This window comes from Agelaius phoeniceus, chromosome 1 (assembly GCF_051311805.1).
Source record: "Agelaius phoeniceus isolate bAgePho1 chromosome 1, bAgePho1.hap1, whole genome shotgun sequence".
NCBI classification, from domain to species: domain Eukaryota; kingdom Metazoa; phylum Chordata; class Aves; order Passeriformes; family Icteridae; genus Agelaius; species Agelaius phoeniceus.
In genome coordinates this window covers 118,121,251-118,141,809 of record NC_135265.1, presented here as the reverse complement: position 1 = coordinate 118,141,809, position 20,559 = coordinate 118,121,251, and the positions used below count along the sequence as shown (strand labels likewise).

The 20,559-nt window shown below is 40.4% G+C and overlaps 1 long non-coding RNA gene across 1 annotated transcript in view; it reads right to left on the bottom strand.

The window, feature by feature from the left end:
• LOC143695215 (uncharacterized) overlaps positions 1-14,853 on the bottom strand; it is an 88,393-nt gene extending 73,540 nt beyond the window's left edge. Inside the window, exon 1 of the long non-coding RNA XR_013184273.1 lies at positions 14,331-14,853. This is a non-coding gene — a long non-coding RNA (uncharacterized LOC143695215). The remainder of the gene's footprint in view (positions 1-14,330) is intronic.
• Positions 14,854-20,559: the final 5,706 nt, after the last annotated feature.

Here is a 20,559-nt window from a genome sequence, read left to right as displayed (position 1 = left end):
ATTGCATCTCATTAATACCTTGCAAATAGCTATATTATCATTTCTGTTTGTTTGCTCGCTTGTTTATTTTACCAGGAATTGAAATTACATTCATTTCTTTCCCACAGGCTCCTTCTTTATGCCTTCTGAAAACAGAAATTTTATTTGTCCTTTTCCAAACTTCTAAAACCCCAAGTCCTATTCATGAGATTTCAAAGGTAACCTTTCACTTTTTGGGACTTGCTTCATCTTGCACTCTAAGGAGCTTTGGATAAATGTTAGATCCTTTTGAATTGAATGAATCACTCTTCTGACTACTCTTTAACCCGTACTCTCTTTAAGTCTGCAAAATACTTCTGGTTTATCATTCTTTTTTGTTAACTGTATTAATAACCTGAGCAATGTCTTTTTTTGGAGAGAACTAAAACAATGAAGTCCAGAATTTCAGACTTCATCACATTTGATAGCTTTCGCTCTGTTTTGAACAGTGACAAATTTTTCCTTGACTATCTTCTTACTAATAAAATAATCTCCTGTTATTCTTTACAGTCTAAGCAATATGCATCTTGATTTATTGATCTTGTCTTTTTGACTTTTTCCTTTCACGCAAATTTTATTGTTTTATACTTATGTTTAGCAACTTGGTCTGTTTTCTGAATCTACACAAGTCCTTTTTCTGCTCAAGGTCATCAAAGTATTCAGGAGTTGGACATACTTGCTTTTTTACCCTCTAGCCTCCCTCTACTTTCAATTGTAGCCTCAGAGTAACTTCTTTAAAGGTCTGCTGTCTCTCATGAGAAACATTTTCCTGAGACTTATTTTCTATGAAGTCTTATCAGTCAGTTTTCTGAGTTGACTCTGTTCTCCTTGCCTTACCTCTGTAAGTTGCTTCAGGTTGTTTGTACAGGAGCGCATCATAAATCACCAAGAAATACAGACTTGAAATTTTGTCCTTGTTATAATGTGCTGCCAGTGATAAATGTGGCGCTTTTTTTTTTTCCTTTTTAACATGTTTTCTGATTTTGGGTTTGGTGGGGAATTTGGTGGGCCTTGGTTTGTTGTTGTTGGGGTTTTTTTTATTCTACTTTTTATCCTAGGTAAAAAACCAAACAGAAATGGTTATAAGCAGAGAAACAGCAGGATGAGGGATCATTTTGTGAGCAGAAACAAGCACCTTCACTCTCTATCTGTCCACCTTCAGACTTAGGATATGTTTTAGAAGGTCAAGGAACAGGTATCGAGAGGCATAAAAGCAAACTTTATAAACATATCAAGGCAACGATATCACATTAGCAGTCGCAGCTGGGAATGGACTCGTGCAACCAAACACATCGCCTCAGACAGCCCTGCAGCACGGGCAGCTCTCGGGCAGTCTGCAGCAGCCTCTGCCGCAGCGCCATGCACACAGCTGCACGGCAGAGCGAGCAAACGCCTCCAGCCAGCGCAGGCTTTTGGTACAGACACACAGAAATCCAGCCCAGGAATTCTGCAGCATTTCAAGGTCAGTCTCCGTGGCAAGGGCGAGAGATTTCCGCAGCAAACGCTCGTCAGTGCTGCGGCTGCGGTAGCGCGGTGCCATCTGCAGCCCCGCACCCCCCGAGTCCCCTGTCAGCTGCTGCCGAGCCGGAGCAGCCAGGCCTTTCCGCAATTCCACGGTCACACACGCGCTGCCCGACTCATTTAACTCTTTCTCTGCGCTTTGCTACCGAAGCAGTGGCAAAACAACCTAAATGCGCGGAGCTGGAAATGCAGAAAGAGCTGAGCAGCGGAGGTAAGCTCTCCCTGAGGTGAGCTGTCCCTGAGCCCTGTCCTCTGCTCCCCCCATCCATCCAGCCCCGGACGGGGCTGAGCTCTGGCAGGATGGATGGGGGAGCAGAGGGGAGCTGTGCCATATGCTCCCGGCACAGGGAGAGTCCCTACTGACGTGGCAGAGGCTGCTGGCTCCCAGGGCCTGCTGAAGCCAGCAGCTGACACCAGTTCAAGAGTCACGACCCAGACAAGCCCATGCTGCCAGGCTCAGGCTCCCGTGGCATACCACAACCAAGGGAGAGACAAGAATGCCAGCACAGCGAGGTTGTTCACTCTCTTTCCGCATTTCAAAGGCGTTTCGTTCTGCCCAAATCTCCTCGCTTCCGTCTCTAAGCCCCCAAGCAGGCACAGGCTATCTCACCTTTATTTCTAGTGTGATGCCATCCTGGAGCCTGGAGCTGGGAAGTTTGCCCGCTTCTTTGCAGACCCTGCAGAGCACAAGAAGCAGCACGTAGGTTTTGCATGGCTTTAGCCCAGAGCATATCCACTCCAGGCTCACAATGGTGACAGCTATCCCACAGCTTGCCACAAGCTGGTTGTGAGAAAATTAGAGGTGGAGGTACAAGGCATTCACAACCATAGCCAAGCTCAAGTTCCCCTTAAAATTTGGATGGATACAGAGAGGGATATAGAAGAGGGGTGGGAAGTTTGTCACATGGACAGTTATGAGACACAAAGAAATGGTTCACATCTGGCTTGAACCAGCAAAAGGCCCAAATTTTCCCATCATCAGTATATTATCCAAAGACAGAGAGTCTGTCCTGCTAGCTGGGAGAAGTTCACTGCATCATTCGCTGCTCACTGCAATTTCAATGCTTTTGCACTTTCATCAGCCTGGCAACATTCAAAAATCTCTGAACTGACCTCAACACAAGCATGGAAGTGCAGAAGTATAAGCAAGGGGGAGTAGGAAGCCTTGTAGCTTCACAGTAAGTTCTAGTAAGTTCTTCTGTCTTCAAAGCATTGCCTTAGAATTGGCTGGGTCTTTAAATGTGGGCAGATATTTCTAGCCAGTTCATTCCAGCTCAGCCACTAAATACATGAATTTTTACAGCATTATTCCACTCTCCAGCTCAGGCACCTTTGCCTTAAAAACCACTGGGTTTGTCACTGCTATACAGAAAGAAAACAAGGACATTTTTCTTTTAATAAGAAGCCTTAAATATCACAAATGGGATGCCATTCAGGACAAAACTTTCAAAAAAATCAGCTCTACTATAAGACAAGACCTGAGCTAAATGAACACATTTTCATATATCCAAGACTTTCTTCAATTACTGAATTTTTTTTTTCTCTTTGAAACATGATGACAGTTCCTGAAATAGCATTTACTGGTAGTAAATTCTCCTAAATTATCATACCAGCTATTGCAACTGATCAATTTAATTTTGACTGATATGTTAAAGTGATTATAGAAGGACCAGGCTCCTGAATATAATTGAATTTCAATAGAACTGTGGCACTTAGTTCCTTTCAATATGTAGAAGATTCCAGACTTTAAGACTAAGTATTAAAGCTGCTTAAAAAAAATGCTACAAAAAATTTCCAAACTACTTTGCTTTTCACTTCAGAAAGTGCTCTCAAATTTACATCATTTTCCACCACAAAAAAGATGACATTCTAAAAAGAAAATCATAAGAAGCCAGGGAAAGTTTTTATTGAATATGATTCATGAAACATTTGTTTAGCAGAACACATACAGGCCACCAATTTTCACATTTTTGATTAAAAATTCTCACCCAGTAATGAAAAATTAACAGATACCTGATCTAGATGAATTTAAAGGTAAGATTAAATATTTAATAATTATCATAACATACCGTTAGAGGGTTGTACAAGTTTCAGAGCTTTCTTTTTCTATCACATGAACTGAGGTAGATTAATGTGGGGTTTTTGGCACTTAAGAAAATTGAAAATAATTAATCTGTAATGGCATTGATGGAAAAAGTGTTCAAAATGTCAATAAAAGTGCTGCTTTAACAGTACTTCAAATAGTCTACTTACGCAGCTTAAGAGACACATTATCTGCCAGACTACACACTTTTCCATTAAAATCTATGAAAATCTGCAGGTGTTTAATTACCTGCTCTCCCATTGTTCCTTGGCTGCAGCAGGAGTAGTTTGAACACTGTGTAAAAATTAATGTACAATTTAACATAACAGTTATGCAGATTAAAACTTTCCCTAGTTTCTGTTTTGTATGAAGAGTCTCAGACAAATAAACCATAAGTTGCTTTTCACCAGAAAGAGTTGTTTTATTATTTTCACTAATTTCAAAACATTTTGGACTTACAGAAAGAGTTAAGTATCACAATTATAATTATCAACATAAGAGCATAAAATACCTGGGGAAATATTAGAAAGAAAATTACATCTCCTGAGAACAGTCTAAATACATGCTCCTTTTTCCCAAAGCAGGAGACTGTTCAATAAATTCTTGTTCAGGAGTTCATTTAAGCTTTCACAGAATCAAAGCACAACTGAAGTTGGAAGGGATTTCTGGGGACATTTGATTCTACTCCAGTGCTTGAGCAGGGCCACATTGCTCAGGCTGATGTCCAGACAACTTCTGAATATTTCCATAAATGAAGAATCCTCTACCCCTCTTGTCTCAACCTATGTCAGGGCTTCATCACCCTCACAATGAAAATGTATTTCCTGATGTTCAGAGGGAACCTCCCACATTGTAGTTTGGGCCCATTGCCTCTGGTCCTGGCACTGGACAGCAGAAAGAGAGCCTGGCTCTGTCCTCTTTGCACCTTCACTTCAGATGAGATCCCCCTGAGCCTTCTCCAGGCTGAGCAGCCATCACTCTCTCAGCCTTTCCTCATATGAGAAATCTCTTCACCATCCTTTGGGCCTTTGTTAATTCTCTCTGGTATGTTCATGTATCTCTTGTACTGGGGGAGCCCAGATGTGGGCCTGGCCTTCCAAATCACCAGCACTGAGCAGAGGGCAGGATCATGTCCCCTGATCTGCTGTCATTGCTTGGCCTAACACAGCCCAGGATATCACTCTCTTTCTTTGCAGCAAGGGTGCATTCCTGACTCACATGCAGCCTGGTGCCCACCAAGACCGTGCCAAGCTGCTCTCCAGCTGGCAGAGAGCAGCTAGCTGGGTGGCCTCCAGCATGTACCAATGCATGAGGTTGTTCTTCTCAACATGCAGGAGTTTGTACTTCCCCTTGATGAACTTCACAAGGCCCCTGTTGGCCTGTTTTTCCAGCCTGTCAAGGTCCCTCTGGAAGTCATCATGATTCTGAAGCCTATCAGCCAGTTTGGTGCCATCAGCAAATTTGCTGAGGGTGCACTCTGCCCCACTATCCAGACAACAACAGGAAATGTTAAACATGACTGGACCTAATATTGAAACCTGGGCATCACCTCTAGTCACTGGCCTCCAACGAGACACTGCACTGCTGATCACCCCCCTCTGGGACAGACATTCAGCCAGTTTTCAATCCACCTCAGCACCCAGGCCACACATCATCCAGGCCATGCAGCAGCAGCTTCTCTATGAGACACCTTAATGGTGTCAAAGACCTCACTGAAGTCAAGGCAGACAATCTGCACTGCCCACCCTTCATCAGACTAGTTGCTTCATCACAGAAGTTTATCAAGTTGATCAAGTCAGAAGTCAGCCATGCTCACTACTCCTGATGATTTTCTGATACTTAATGTGCCTGGAAATGGTTTCCAGGATTAGCTTCTCCATCTCCTTCCCAGGGACCAAAGTGAGGTTTGGTCTGTAGCTCCCTGCATCTTCCTTCTTGGTCACCTTGCAGTGCTTCTAAGTCTTTTCTGTTAGAATTTCATCAATGTCAGAAGGACTCACAGTTTGATGTTTTTGGCCAAGAGCATCTAGTATCTTGGGTCTGAACAGCATACAAAGAAGGTCAAGAAATCTGGGATTTCTTTTGGCATTTTTCCAGGATCCAACCAGCTTTTTTGGCAGGCTTCTTATTTTTCTGTTTCATGCTTCATCCTTTCAAGGCAGGCCCACAAAAGGCAGCCAGTATTTAGATGTGTAGTTCATGAATCCTGAATCAAATATACACATATACTCAAGGACCATGAAGGGCATTCCACTACATCTTCAATAACTCTGCCCATTGCATGGTCTTTAGTACCATGCTTCACCCATGATCAGCAGTCCAGGACCCATTCTGGGACCAGGCATCTGCTTTCTTTCCTTACAGAATACAGAATACTCTTCTAATTTCTAACACACTGTAGGGTGAGAAAGCAGGAAAGAAAACAAGCCATATTTTGTGGAACTGCTCCATGATGCTGAGTTGCATTCACTCTGCAGGTTTATGTGTTAAATTCAGAGTATCACTCTCCAAGCCAACTGTTGAGGCATCCTCCACCCTTGCCATAGAACCTATCCTACACTACAAAAGAAGAATTAATTAGCAATGGAACAAAGGTAAAAGGGACTGTGGATAACAACAAGGAATAGTCTCCAGGATGCACCTGGACCACTTCAAGGATAGAAGTCTCAGGTCTCACTCACTGGTCCCTTTTAAAAATTTTTTTATCTAACCAAGGCACTCCAGGATTTTGCAGTCTCTCTTGAAATTAGCACAAGCTATCTCTTTGCCTCTCAAGTGAACATGATGGGATGCCTGTCTAAAGGGACAGAGCTCATTTCTGTCAGCCCAGGTCCCTGATGCAATGCTAAAGAACCATGTTACATTTCACTTGTCCTGATGCTACACACTAGTTCCACAGCATCTTGCAACCCCAATCCCAAAGTTTATATTCTTCCTGAAACTTTCAAGATGCAGTCATCCCACTGCATCTGCATTGCAGACAGACAGGCAGGTCCCTGGGCATCTGTATATTTTTGCAATCCTTTGTGAAAACAGCTCATTGCATTCAAAATTATCCTGGAATATATTTTACAGTATTTTTGCTTCTTTAGATAAAAGGGCACAATTAGACCTTTCACTTGGCAGATGTCTCTTATGTGGCTATTGCTGCCCAGCACTCAGGATGACCATCAGAGGTAAATCATGCCCAAATCTGTTGCAAAAATGTGAGATGGATGAGATCAACTGCTTTGTTATCCATGTAGGCTGTCTGATCAAAGTACTATTTTCCCTGCATAGAGAGCACAACATGTCCTATCAACACCATTACAGTTAGTGATGCTAACTTTAGTTTTATGCAAGTTATTTATAGCTTTCCACATAACCATTAGAAATTGTAGAACTCCTACTTTCCTTGTTTCAAGGCAAATTTCAGCTTTTTCTATGCTCCAGTCTAAGCAAAGAAAATAACCTGGAAGCTGTGTGGTCCTGTTAGCAGGGGATTGCACCCCAACTGAGAAGCTCTAAAAGAAACACTCCAAAAGGCAATCCAGACATTCCCCAGTTTAGGTGACAACAAGATTTTTATTAAAATCCTTGACCTAGAAGTAGCACAGTCTTTGCTGTTCAGGGCTGAATGTCACTCTCAGTCCTGAAAAGTGCTAGTCCCAGGCTTCCCCACAATATGTCTGATAGCACATGAATGCTGCATGAGGCAGTAGTAAAAGTCTCATAAAGGGAATTTCCTCCCTCTTTATACCTGCTGCTGCTCACCACCAACCCTGACCAGCTGAAAAGACATCATTTCATAGGAGATTTCCAGATTTTGCTGATTTTGCAGAAGCAAATTGCCTTATGTAATTTCAATATTTTCACAAAGCTAAAAATACCAAAATAGGGAGTGGAAGGGAAGTGATGAGGTAATCATGTTGAGAACGTTAAATATATAGAATAGAACTAAGAGAGCAATACTTGTATTTAGTATCTGGAAGAACCTGGAGCATGAGAAAGAAAGAGACAAAGACTTAAATTCAATTCTCTTCTTTTCCTATTATGCAGGACTGCAGCATCAACAACCAGCAATTGAGAGAAGAGATACATCATTAAACTTATTTATAGCATTAACTACTTTGCATTCATCCACACAAGTGAAACTGTAAAAAGAAGAAAAAATTATAAAGGCAGTGTGTGGTTCTTTCATTAGCTTGTCTGTAATGTTGGATTGGTCCATAAATTAATGTGTAAAAAAGGATGGGGAAAAAAAAAGAATTCAAAGCTTTGCCATTGTAATTATAGCTCTTTAAATATCAAAAGACACAAAGAAAGATTCCTTTTGAAAAGAGTACCGATTCTCTTGGCAAGCCACTATTAAATACTTGCATAAATCTATGGCCTGTATCCTGCAAGTTGAGGTGACATTGCTATCATGGCTTACAGGTCTCTTCACATGACTATTGGTGCAGTTCAGTGTTATTTATATTTATATTTATATATATATTATCAGGACACTTTGATGAGATAAGATGCCTTCTTTCTGTCATGAGTGAAGGGCTAGTAAGTAGCAACTGAGAAATCTTGCAAGTAAAAGGGCCTTGATGAAAGGTCACCTAATTGATTTGGGCTGTTCCAGATACAAGCTCTGGAAGTATCTTTGGTACAACTCAGACATTCAGGAGCAGTTTCATCACAGATTTACCAGTAGCTCCTCCATAGTGTGCACCACATGCAAATACCATGTCACAGCAGCAAGAAATCTGTCTGCATCCCTCTGTCTTCAAGTTCACACAGTATTTGAGCCCAGAGAGCCACCAAAACTAACAAAATATAGTAGTAAAACATCTTCTAATATGCAGAGCAGAGTGGATTGTTGGGCACAGCTGTTTCTAAATTAAATGCCACAAAGCTCAGTTCTCACTCACAATTTATTCACTCACAGGCAACCTTTCCTTACAATCTCCCAGCAAGTCTTTTGAAGGGTGCCACAGAGAAAGGATCCTATTCTTGATACCTGTCAGGATAAATCAGTGTCCTTTGGTCCTTAACAGATTGCAAGTTTCTTCAGGTCCAGTCCCATAACAGGGCAGTAGCTCCAGGTATTTTCTAAAAGAGCCAAATCCCACAGTGCATGGGGTCTAATCATGTACTGCTCCTGAAATAAATCAGAAGCAGGCTTTTGATGAAGTTGAACCACTGCTCCCACAAGGTTGAGATCAATACCTTTGTGAGCAGCTGCAGCCCCTGTGGGTTTTTCAAGGTCTGATTGTTTCCTCAGGCTGCCCAGAAGTTGCCCTGTTGATGCTCAACAGTCATAGATAGAGCCCACATGGAGTTTGCAGCATCAGTAAGCCTTAGTTATGGCACAGCCTCACTTCTAAATTGACACTTTCAAACAAAATCCAAGACATGGCTCTTTAAATACACAAAGGAATGAGAGAATTCTTTGGTGAAACTCAGCAACTTTTCCCCAGATGCTAGAAATATAAGCCAATGCCCAGAAATGGGCACTTGCAGGACATTTTTTATGAAGCCATAGAACCTGGGTGCTCTCCTCTTCCTAGTCCTCAAGCACACAGTCAGAGGCACTATCCTTTCTCACTTAAAGGTATTAACTTTACTTTAAAGGATAATCCAGTTGAAAAGAAGCAAGGTGACTTTGTTGGTCCCTTAATGGGAATGAACTGGACTACAGGAGGGGAATATAGGAATGGGCCATCTCAGATTTCATAATTGGGGCATGGCTGAAATGTAGAGCGCAGAGGAAGTGTGGGACACACCACACAGCTTCTTCCCATAGCTCCTACTGAGAAACTCTAGGTGAAACAGCTGATTTCTAAGTGTAATACTTTTACAAAGCCAGCTACATGGTTTGGGCAGTCTCTCTGCTGGTGGTTTCATATTTGAAGGAAACTGGATTTAAGAATCATCAGGAAGAAAAGCAGATGCTATCACAGATGCCCTAAACCATCCAAAATACACAGACAGACTTGCCTGGTTGTGATGAGGAAGAAATTCAAGAGCAGACACTTGAGGTACAATGTGATTCCTCCTAAGAGTGACTTGACACCATTTAGCACAACTTATATGCATTCTTCTTCATGAGCTAACAAGCCAATTAATTATGAAATGCAACAGGTTTTGGCCTAAAGCCAAATTACAGTGGTGTCATTAGTCTTTGCTTTGTAGCAAAATCAAGAGTCCTGCCTGGATTACATTCTTTGAACTCTTCAGTTCAAGGATACTGTGCTGTAGAACTCTAAGTAGGTGCTGACACTTACACACACATCATAATAATGGGCACTATAATAGCAATAATCATCCACATTTTTAAAGGATTTTTCATTTTTAAATGTTCAGAATCTCTTGTTAAAACATGTGACCTCAAACAAACACCTTTCCTGTGCATCTACCCACCTGAAGATGAAGAAACAGTACCTATTATTAATACATAAAGTTTACCTGGAGGAGCTGGTCCACCTGCAACACTCCTACCCCATCCACAGCAACTTGACCCTGCTCTCAGTACTGCCCCTATTTCTGACTGTCTACACCTTGGATTTTATGCAGATTATCCCTACAGATTGATTGCTCACAAATATAATTACAAGGAACAGTAGTTATACAAAACAGATGAAGGATGTTTACCTGAAAAATATTTTGTTTCAATGAAGATATGTTAAATTAGAATAATACTCTAAAAAGCAGAACTGCTGGGTCTACAATATACATTTTAAGGCTATAGATGCACAGAAAAAAATCAATAAGCTCTGAAGCAGGGACACAATTTCAAGAAAGATGGTGATCCCCTAAAGATTTTCCCCAATTAGGCTACACCTCTACCACAACACTTTAAGGTCTTCCTCCTGAGATATCTTCACTTTCCACCTCATTTCATCACCCAGCACTGCTGTGCCACCCCCTGGAGTCACTCTTGAATTGCTGAGCAGGCTGGAGAAGCTGCCATGAGCCTCCCACCCCATCAATGCAGCATGCATGGCTCAGTGGTGCGAGTGAGAGAGCTGCAGCCAGCCGAGCAAACGCTCGGTTCCGAAATTGGGAAGGCTCCGTCTGAATCCCATTCAGCATTATTTATTATAAAGCCTCATATTTAAGCTAGCAGGATCAATGGCTCATCTCATCAGATTTCTGTATCATGTGAAACAATGAGAATTCACCCTGTGACTTCTGTGGTGCTGTTGCTGCTTCTGATAAAATATTATACAAACACATTAAGGAAACCAATAGAAAACACCTGAGATATCTATCTACGTTAAAGTTTTATTACTTCTGGGATCTCAAAAGGCTTAGGAAACATCACTGAACATTGTTTCATACATACTCATGAAAGGGTAACGTAATAAAACCAGGTCAAACAACACTGAATATTAAATTTAATATAAAGTATGCAAAAGAATGAAATACAAGAGGTGTTGGAAGAATTATTAAAAAATAAGGAACTGTACTTGTGCTTGGGGGGAGGGGGTTTGGTGAGGATTTTCTGGGGTGGTTTGATGGGTTTTTAACTGACACACAAAATTATTTTACATCAATAGAAAGATGCAATTAATTTTTACTTTTTTTTCTGACTAAATTTGGAGCAGCTGAGAGGTTGGTTATTTCTATCTTTAAAAATGGACTTATAATGTTGCCATCTGTTGGCATATGACAGATATAGCATCCCACAATTCCAGACAGAGTCACAAAAATGCAGAAAATTAAAGGGACAGATGTGAGAAATACATGCTCTCATTTGGTTCCAGTGTTCACATCTGTTCTCCTCAAAGATTTTTCAATCATTTAAATCTGTCCACAGAAGCTAGTACCTTGAAATGTTATGGCATTTCTGGTAATCATAAAAATCATATTCTAGTAGAGTTTATTGCATTCCAAAACATCACTGGATTCATAAAAATCTGGTTTCCATCAAGAGGACACAAAGTACATAGCAACATTACCTGTCTGCTTAAGTTACCTCTCCTTCACAAACCATGAGCATATCTCATGCAGCTGTAACATCATGGCAAGAACAAAATTCCAACAGGTGTCTGCAGGTACTTTGCCCAACACCAAGAAGGGAAATTGGCAGCTCTTTCTGATGGTGCCTGCACATTGCCCTGTCCCTGTGGGATCCTGGAGAGTGTGACCCCTGTGCTGATGGCGTGAGGGCTCTTCTTGTCCATTGAATATTTGCATTCCATTGCAAGCACATCTGCCTTTATTTGCAATGTCACCCATTTCTTTTCACCATGCTTTTTACAGTCTGCTTGTTAATGCTTCCAACAACAACCAAGATTTTTCCCTCTGCCTGCTTCTCTGTCCCAGCTCCTCTAGTCACACAGCACCAGCTCCCTCCGGCTCCCTCACTGATTTGGAAAGTGTAAGACCTCACTGCTCCTCACAGAGAGAGATGAAATAATCACAAAACCAGTCACAAAGGTTATTACTCTTCCCTCTACTACCCCAATTTTCTACACCTGTTAGCCATTTTCCTTTGGATTTGAACTTTGAGTATCATTTCCATCCAAGAAGACAGAAAAAGTACATTCCCTACCCTCCTCCCCACCCCTATTGCCTTCATGGGAGTGGGGACTAAGCATGCTTGCATATTTGTGAGACACACATATTCTTCCATGGGCAAACTTATACCTCCTTTTTTATTCATGGATAGGTTTTAATGGAGAACAGAGAAATGATGCTCAAATTCTTATTTTGTTTTTGGGTACGGTGAGCCCATTTTCATCTTAAGTACAACACACCTCCTCTGTAATACACTGCATAAATCCTCTCTCAAAATGGCAGCATCATCAAAAATTAAAAGGTATAGTACAAAGCAAACAATATTGGAACTACATAAGCATGTTGATTATTCACATGAACAGTTTTTGGTATTTACAGAAAGCATTGACTGATGCAGCTCGCTGGCCCTGTGAGCACTATGTTAAATCATTAAATTGCAAGCAGCCTTTATTTGTATTGCAGCAATATTCTGTATCCCCATCCCAGAACCCCAGTGTGCTCAGCACTTACAAACAACCACCAAATCACGACTTGTATTTGAGAATTAATTTTTTTCCTTTAAGAACTAATTTAATCTTTGACAACTCCTCATTTTTCTACCTATTTTCAATTATTTTGAAGCACAAAATGTCCTGCAGGCTACCAAGTAGAAGACAGAATTGCTCCACATGCCTCCTGGATGAAACACCAAAATAAGTAGAAAATCCTAATTATTGCATATTCCGGAAAGGTCAGTGACCTGTATAAAATTCACAATACATAAGCAATTACATGTTTGCCTTTAGCTGATAAGTGATAGTTGAAATAGACTTTCTGGTCCCTCTTGCTCCTCAGGTAAATGAAAAAGATTGTAATGAGAACATCTTTTCCTGAAAAAGATTCTGAATTTAAGACCAAAGCAATTTTTGTGTCAGCTGGTACTTAGCACTGCCTATCTAAACATGATAGAAGTTTAAAAATAACAGAAGCAACCATAGATTCTTAAATTTCAGATGCCAGCAAGCAGTAGGACCAGTGATTCAATATTCCCTCTGTGGGTTGCCCTTTGCTTAGATCTTGTGGCCACATAGCAGGGCCATGATTTGTACTGCTATGAGAAGCCAACCCAGGGAATAAGGAAAACACAGAAAATTTAAATAAAATTAGGGCTGTCATTGTTAATATGGACTCTCTCAGAAGCATTTTGTCTCATATTTAATTATACTAAAAAGGAAATTATATTTGTATACTTACTACAATTCAGTCAGAAAACAGGTTCAGGCTAGGGTTTTTTTACAGAGAAATACGTGCTTGATCTACAGTTAGCAGTTGATCTACAGTTAGCAGTTTCTCCTCTTTTTTCATGTTTCCCTCCAGACCCTCTTTTTTCAGAATTCCCTCCAAAAATTCTGTGCTAGACATCTCACTTCATTCAATTACTTATACAACTGTTTGACCCTCAAATTTCTTCTCAAATTAGTTGGGGGTTTTTGTTTTTGTTTGGTTTTTTATTTGGTTCGGTTTTGGTTTGGTTTTGGTTTTGGGGGTTTTTGGGATTTTTTTTCTAAATTCTAGAACTATGAGAAACAGCTACACAAGTTAATTTTCTTCACTCAAAATCCTAGCTGTGATAGAGAACTATATCACCTAAATTCAATCATCTGACCAAAAAGCCTACACCAAAATTCTAGAGACAAGTAGTTCCAAACTTCTTTACACAACAAAACTGCAAGAGCCTCTGGGAGTTGTTTTGATGTTCTTATGACCCTGGTCATGACAAACTGCCTCTTTCCTCCATCCACTGGGAAGCCAGCTCCTGACCAGCTATAGTGAAGCTCAGCTGCTGACTTCAGGAGCTTTTGAGAAATGCCTGGCTTACTTTTGAAATAAGATGTTACAGAAAAGAGAGTCACCATGATATCACTCTGCAGCTCTTCAGTAAGAAGAAGAGCAGAGGCAGCAGCCAAATTTGTGAGGCACCCTATTCTGTCAGTCTTGCATCTCACCCACTGTCAGGGACATAAGCAGAAAAACAGTCAATACTCTGAATCCTGAAAAGGCTTGAGCACAAAAAAAGGTAGGGGAATGCCTGGCACTTGCAAAATGAGAACAATGCTGGACTTGCATTGAATGCATTTTAATCATTTTGAATTAACATACAAAAATCAGTAAACTTGTAGAGTGCAGATTTAGAGAGCGGGGGGGGGTTCAGTGTGAGCCCAAAACACTTACTTACTTCTGCCTCTGTGCATTGAAGGGCATGACTCATCAGCAGAGCACACTGTGCCAGCAGGCACCCTCCAGCCCTGACCTGAGCAGGAGGAGGCTCTGGAGTCAGAATTGCAGGTGGAAGCAGGACCACATCCACTCTCGAAAACAAGGGGTTAACAGCTCGTTCTGTCCCCCTCCAATCAAGCCGCTGCTGGTAAATGCAGAGCGACACTTCCTTAGAAATCAAAAGTTACCAAAACAAGTCAATTCACATCCTGCACTGTGATGCAAACAGATTTTTTTAAAGACGAATATACAAATCAAAAAATGTTCATCTGGCCATTTGTAAGAGGAAAAAACGCTTGAATGCCCAATGCTCCTGTGTCACTAGGGAAGGGCCATGTAAAAAGTGCTTCTGTTTATTTCATTAGCATCCATTTTCATCAATACCCAAGATGGTATCATTTCACACACTAGAAAGCAATTGCCAGAAACACGCTTTCAAAAATGTATCAATTGATCAGAAAGTGCTGATGAGATGAATCAACTTATGCAGACCAAGGAGAAATATGCTCATAATCCCCTCGCAGCTGGAAGAAACTGAGTGCACAGCAGCCTGCAGACAGCCGTAGCAAAGCCCTTGGGGTTTTTTTGCTGGTCATGCTTAACACTCCTACACCACTGCCACCTGCCGGCAAACAGCAAGGCACACATTTCATTCTGAAAAAAAATAAATAAAACATCAGCAGTACTTTTAACCATGAAGTGCTAAGGCTGGAAGCAAGGCATTTGGAAGATCCAGAGCTGCAGCAAGGCACCTGTGTCCCCCTGGAGACACCACAAGCTTGGAAAGCACAGCACTTCCATCAGCAGCATCAGCAGCACTGATTGATGTTACTGCTCCCTTTTAGGAAGGATTTGCCTTTCCACAAGAAAAATCAAGTCTTAAATGTTTCTTCATTAAAGACAATGCAAAAACTTCCATTGACTCTGGTGGGAACCTACAGGTGACATTTACAAAGCACTGACCTGTTGGATAATATTTTCCTTTTTTTTTTTTTGACAGTTTATCTATGCAATCAAAAGAAGAAACAAAAATAAAAAGTGCAGTGCAAAGTCAATACTCCACAACATTTTCTTCCTCTCACTAGTCAGTTTAGGTTTTCCATGAAATCCAGAGGAGTCTTTGGTGACAGGCACAGCAATACGTGCACAGACCTCAACAAACCTTCCTTGCACCTCTTTGAGTGCCAAAGTTCTATGCTGTTTACACAAAAAAATTGACAATGTGAGTGCTTTTTCATTTTCCCTGGCCAAAGGGTGGGTCAGCTGATCAATACAGATTGGAGCACCAGCAGTGAGTTTTCCTGTGCATTTATTTGGGATTAACTGATGAGAAGGAAAAACATTCAGTTCTGAAAACTCAGGCATCAGCCCCAAAAGCAGAGCATCTTTCAGAGGTCTAGAACTGGTTAAAATTTTTCAATTAAAAATTAAACTTTGTAGATAGAACAAAGTAATAATAATAGCAATAATAGCAAACAATTTACTGCCAATGCAGTGATGTTCTTTTAGGAAAGAATGTAGATTTTGTGATTTAATGAGTCTTCAGAATTTTTCAATAGAACAAGATTGCGCCTAAGGAAACAAGCAAAAAACCCCAAACAAATCTTTGTTCTGTAATCATTAATCTGTAAACTATAACTCTATAAGCTTTAATTTGTAAATTGACACATCTATATTATTTATGCTACAAGAAGATCTAGGTTATGGAGCAGGCTCCTTCTAGCAGTAGGACAATATCGGTAACTACAAAGCTTCCAAGATAACAGAAGAAGAAAGCACAAATGGAGGATCTCATCCATCAGTTGCCCAGGGAATCATCCTGGCAGCAATAGCAAGAAGTTTCTCTGAGCTGCCTGTGTGATTCACACCACAGAACGCAGCAAGTTGCCCTCATTCCTTGCCATGGGCAGCAGGCACGGATGACTCCTTCAAAGCAGGCAGCAGTATAAAGCCAGCTGAACCTCACCTTGTGGTGGAGGTAGGACAAAGACTTGAGCTGCCTGCCTCTGGTCAGCATCAGCCTTCCTGGTCACATCACCTAACAGTACTGTAAAAAGACAGAGGGAAAATAAAGATTTTGAAGGGGGGTACAGAGATAAGATGGCACTATGAAAAGAGAGTGATGGTATCTTTAAGAAAATTAAATTAAAAAATAGAAGGAGATTGGCACCTTAGGTTACTTCAGAGGAAGAAGTTGGTACAGTCACAGTGGAAGAAGTGGTGGGTAGGCTGGGAAGGAGCTGTGAAATGGAGTTTGTGTGCAATGTGCTAAAGAAGTGAAAAAGTCTAAGCAATGGCCTAGGGGAAGAAAAAAATCTTGACAAAGTTGGAAACTGTCCTGCACATTCAAATAAAGTAAGGCAGCAATTCCCATGCCAAAATAGATGTTATAACACACAACATAACAAATTAGAAAAAGTTATGTGTGCAATTGGATTGGAAATAAGAGGGAAAAATTGCAACAATTGGCTGTAACATGCAGGAGAGGCAAAGACAATACCCAAAAATATAGTGCCCTTTATAGGTCTGAAGGAAGGAAGAAAGCAGAGTTGCCTTGAAGATAAAAATGGGTTGTGGAACTGTGGATATATAACAGAAAAGATAGTTTGTCTTCTTTTAATATATTACTCATATCTTTATATAGATATGTGAATGAATAAAAGAAAAATATTGTATTTATAAAAATGCAAAGATTAAAAATATAGACCCTTTGGGGACTTCAATTAATGGTTGGCCATTCTTGAAGAAATATCACACAGGTGGGATGGGGGTGACTGGGAGGAGAAAGCAGTTTGACAACAGAGAGTAAGTTTACAAGTATAGAAATAACACCAGTCTCTGAAAAAATTTAAATATATATATATATATAAAAGAAGGGACAGAGGAATAAAAGCTGAAACTAGTCTGGATTTCCAAAGGACATGTAGTCAAAGTCAGTATTATCCCTGCTAGGAGCTAGAAAGAAATTATCAGGAGATCATGGGAGTTGCTTGCAGGGAATACAAGGGAAAGAAGCAGGAAACTGAAACTAGAACAGAACTAAAAAATAAAATGACAGCAGGTAGGATTTCCAGTGATTTTAGAGAAGTTAAAGTGAAGAGGGAAGGAAAAAACCCAAAAGCTGAAATCAACACTGATAGATCTACAGTCAGAGAGTGAGCAAGGGAAACAGAGCATATAGCATGTAGAGTGGGTAGTTGATGCCAAAATGAAATCTGAGGTATTAATTCACATTCAAGTCAGAGGAAAGCATGGCTTTCTTTTTTTGGCCTATGATCTAGGCAATCTCAAGAGATGAAGCCTTCTCTTTTCCCAGGAGCCCAGCTTCCATTATGAAATATTAAAGCATGTGTGTTATAGAACATAACTAGATAAATGAAACATCATAGAGAAGTAAACAAGCAATATGGCATTGAGCAGAGATCTTGCAAATGAGGGGAGAAAAATATCAGCACTTTCTTTCAGTTTGGGTCTGGAATCCATCGTGCATTTGAATTAAGCATGAAGATCAAAAGTGAGTCTAGTTAATATTTAAAGATATGCTTTGGGGGAAAGCCTTGTTTTTCTGATTATTTGTGACTAACTTTTAATCTTTAAATTTTTTTTATTACACTTTCTGTTGAATAATATTTTAAGCAGTGTATCTTCTGAAGTTCCCCTGAGCTCCAATTTGAATGTGATAAATAACATGCCTCGGAACTCAGAAATTATCTTCCATACTCAAAATATATAAACTTGAAAATGTTACATTATATTTTTTTCCTCCTCTTTTGTGCAGTTTCTTTTTCTTCTTAAAACTTTGAGGGACTTTTTTGGGTGTAATGGAGAGCACTATCTCACTTGCTGCCCATGCAGCTCTATACCTAATAGAAAAACAAGACTCAAAAGTGTAATAAACACTAAAAAGGCTTATCTAGATTAAATATAGTATTCTTTAACCCTTTATCAGCATCAGAACAAGTATGGATTATTGGTTGATTATTTATTTCTAACATCTTTCATTCAGAAGGATCAGCTCACTTCCCAAACTGTGAGGTGCTGCCATTCCCATTCAGAAAGGAGCTAATCTAAGGCCTTAAACAGTGAAGTAATAATGTCAAATCTAATGTAAAAACAGCATCTCATGACATGTCAACTCCTACTCTGTCCATTGGACCACATAACCTGATATCTAACATGATACAATTTACTAGAGGAGATCTTCTATCCCACTTTTTGGAAATTATTGTTTTACTATACCAGTAAAAGGTCCCTACATCAACTATTCAGGAAGCAGCCATCCTCATTGCATATCAACCATATCATTTTTCAAGCAAATAATATGAGATATCTCTCACAACAAGTATAACAGCAATAATTAATATGAAATGCATTATAAACTCCTCAGGAGTTACTAGTTTAGATCTATTGTTTGTTGTTAATCAGAGGAAGAAAACAGATCTCTGAAGGTAGATAGTATCATATTGTGCTTGGCCAACTGAAAGCCATTTAAATGAGAACTTCATTCCTATACTTTGTTTTATATCTATAAATTATCCAGTTGAAAAAAAAAATCATAATTTTTTTGAAGCCAGAATGAATCAAATTAATACAAACTTGGTTACAAGCAAATATTTCTATAATGAACTAACAGCAGACCCTGGGAGAGTGAACAGATCCAAACTCCATTCAACTGCCCCTGAAGTAACAATCAGTCTCTCTTAATAGCACTAAAGTTGTAGGATATAAAAAATTACATGGCCTGAGTAATAACCTCTAAGAAATGTAGTTGCAGGCATCAGTAACCTTTGATATCACTGGCACAGGGGAGCTCTCAGCCTTCCTAAGGAGCAGCACAGGTCTCCAGTCACCAGAGGAACATTCCCTTTCAGGCCTGAAGATCTATTTCAAACACCTAACAGCCAGCCACAGCTCAATATCCACAACAAGTGACATTGTTCACACACCAGAGAAGTGTGTACTTCCATGAGGGACCATACTGTGCAGTGGACTGGTGTGGGATCTCAGCACATCGTTCCCGATGTCCAGAGATGCCAGGAGAACCCTTGGGGGGGTCTCGAAAATCCTGGAATGTTGCCAAGAGTGTTTGGTGGCTTGATTTTGATCCATCCACAGAAGTAACAAGAGTCTGAGGACAAGAGAATCACTTTAGAGTACAAGGTGTAAAAGAGACACATTTAGAGGGTGAGATATAGACTTTAAGGTTTTTGGTACAGGGGGGTTATGGAGACAAGATAGAGAGATCAAGGCGTGTTTTGTCCTTCTTCTTTCTTCTTCTTGTCCTCCATCTCCTGTGATGATGTTAGCATTTGAAGATTAGTTTATAGTGAAAGTGCACTTACTAACATGGGTGAAAAGCATTGGGAAATAAAAGTAAATATTGTGTACGTAGATTTTAGTATAAAAAAACATGACCGCCCCGTAAGTAGTCAGAGAGTGCCTGTGACTGCTTGCAGATCAGACCTCTGTTGAGCAGACAGAAAATTTTGTAAATAAAAAATAATAAACAACCTAAAGACCGAAAAGCTGAAAAATCCAGACTCGTCCTTTGCATCACGTGCCACCCAAGAACCACTCTACCCGTGTCGGGGCAGAGACAGACAGCCGGACCCGACAGACTGGTACTTCTGTGTGTGACACCAAACAATGTTGTCACAAACACAGCCACAAGCTGGTTTGCTCAGCTGTTTGTTTGGTTTGTTGTTTCTTTTTAAAGCCTTCCCAATGAGCAGTTAAGTTGTCACAGTTCATAGAGTGACTTCAACCTGATGATCTCATGAGTGCACATCTGCCCGCAGGAATAAAAGTGCCAAGAGGATGAGTTGTTTATCTCTGGTCCCCAAAGGCAGAGTACAGCTATGAAGGTCAGACAGTACATTTGCAAGAAGTGACAGAGTTTCTGCATCTGCTTCATCATTTCAGCGCCCGTAACTGAGAACTCTCCAGACATGTGAATGGCAACCAGGAGGGCCAAGTGCACATGGGAAGCTGAAGGTTGCTATAGCATATAATACCACCTTGTCATGTGTGTTACTGCGTGACAGCTGGAACTTCAGAAGGTCAACCCATCACTAAAACAAAAAAATCTTGAGAAAGTAATTACAGTGGACAGACATGCAGGGTGCCCCTGCTTTCATTTGATGCTGTGTCTTGGAATTAAGAATGTCACTAGTGGATTGCAGGAAAGA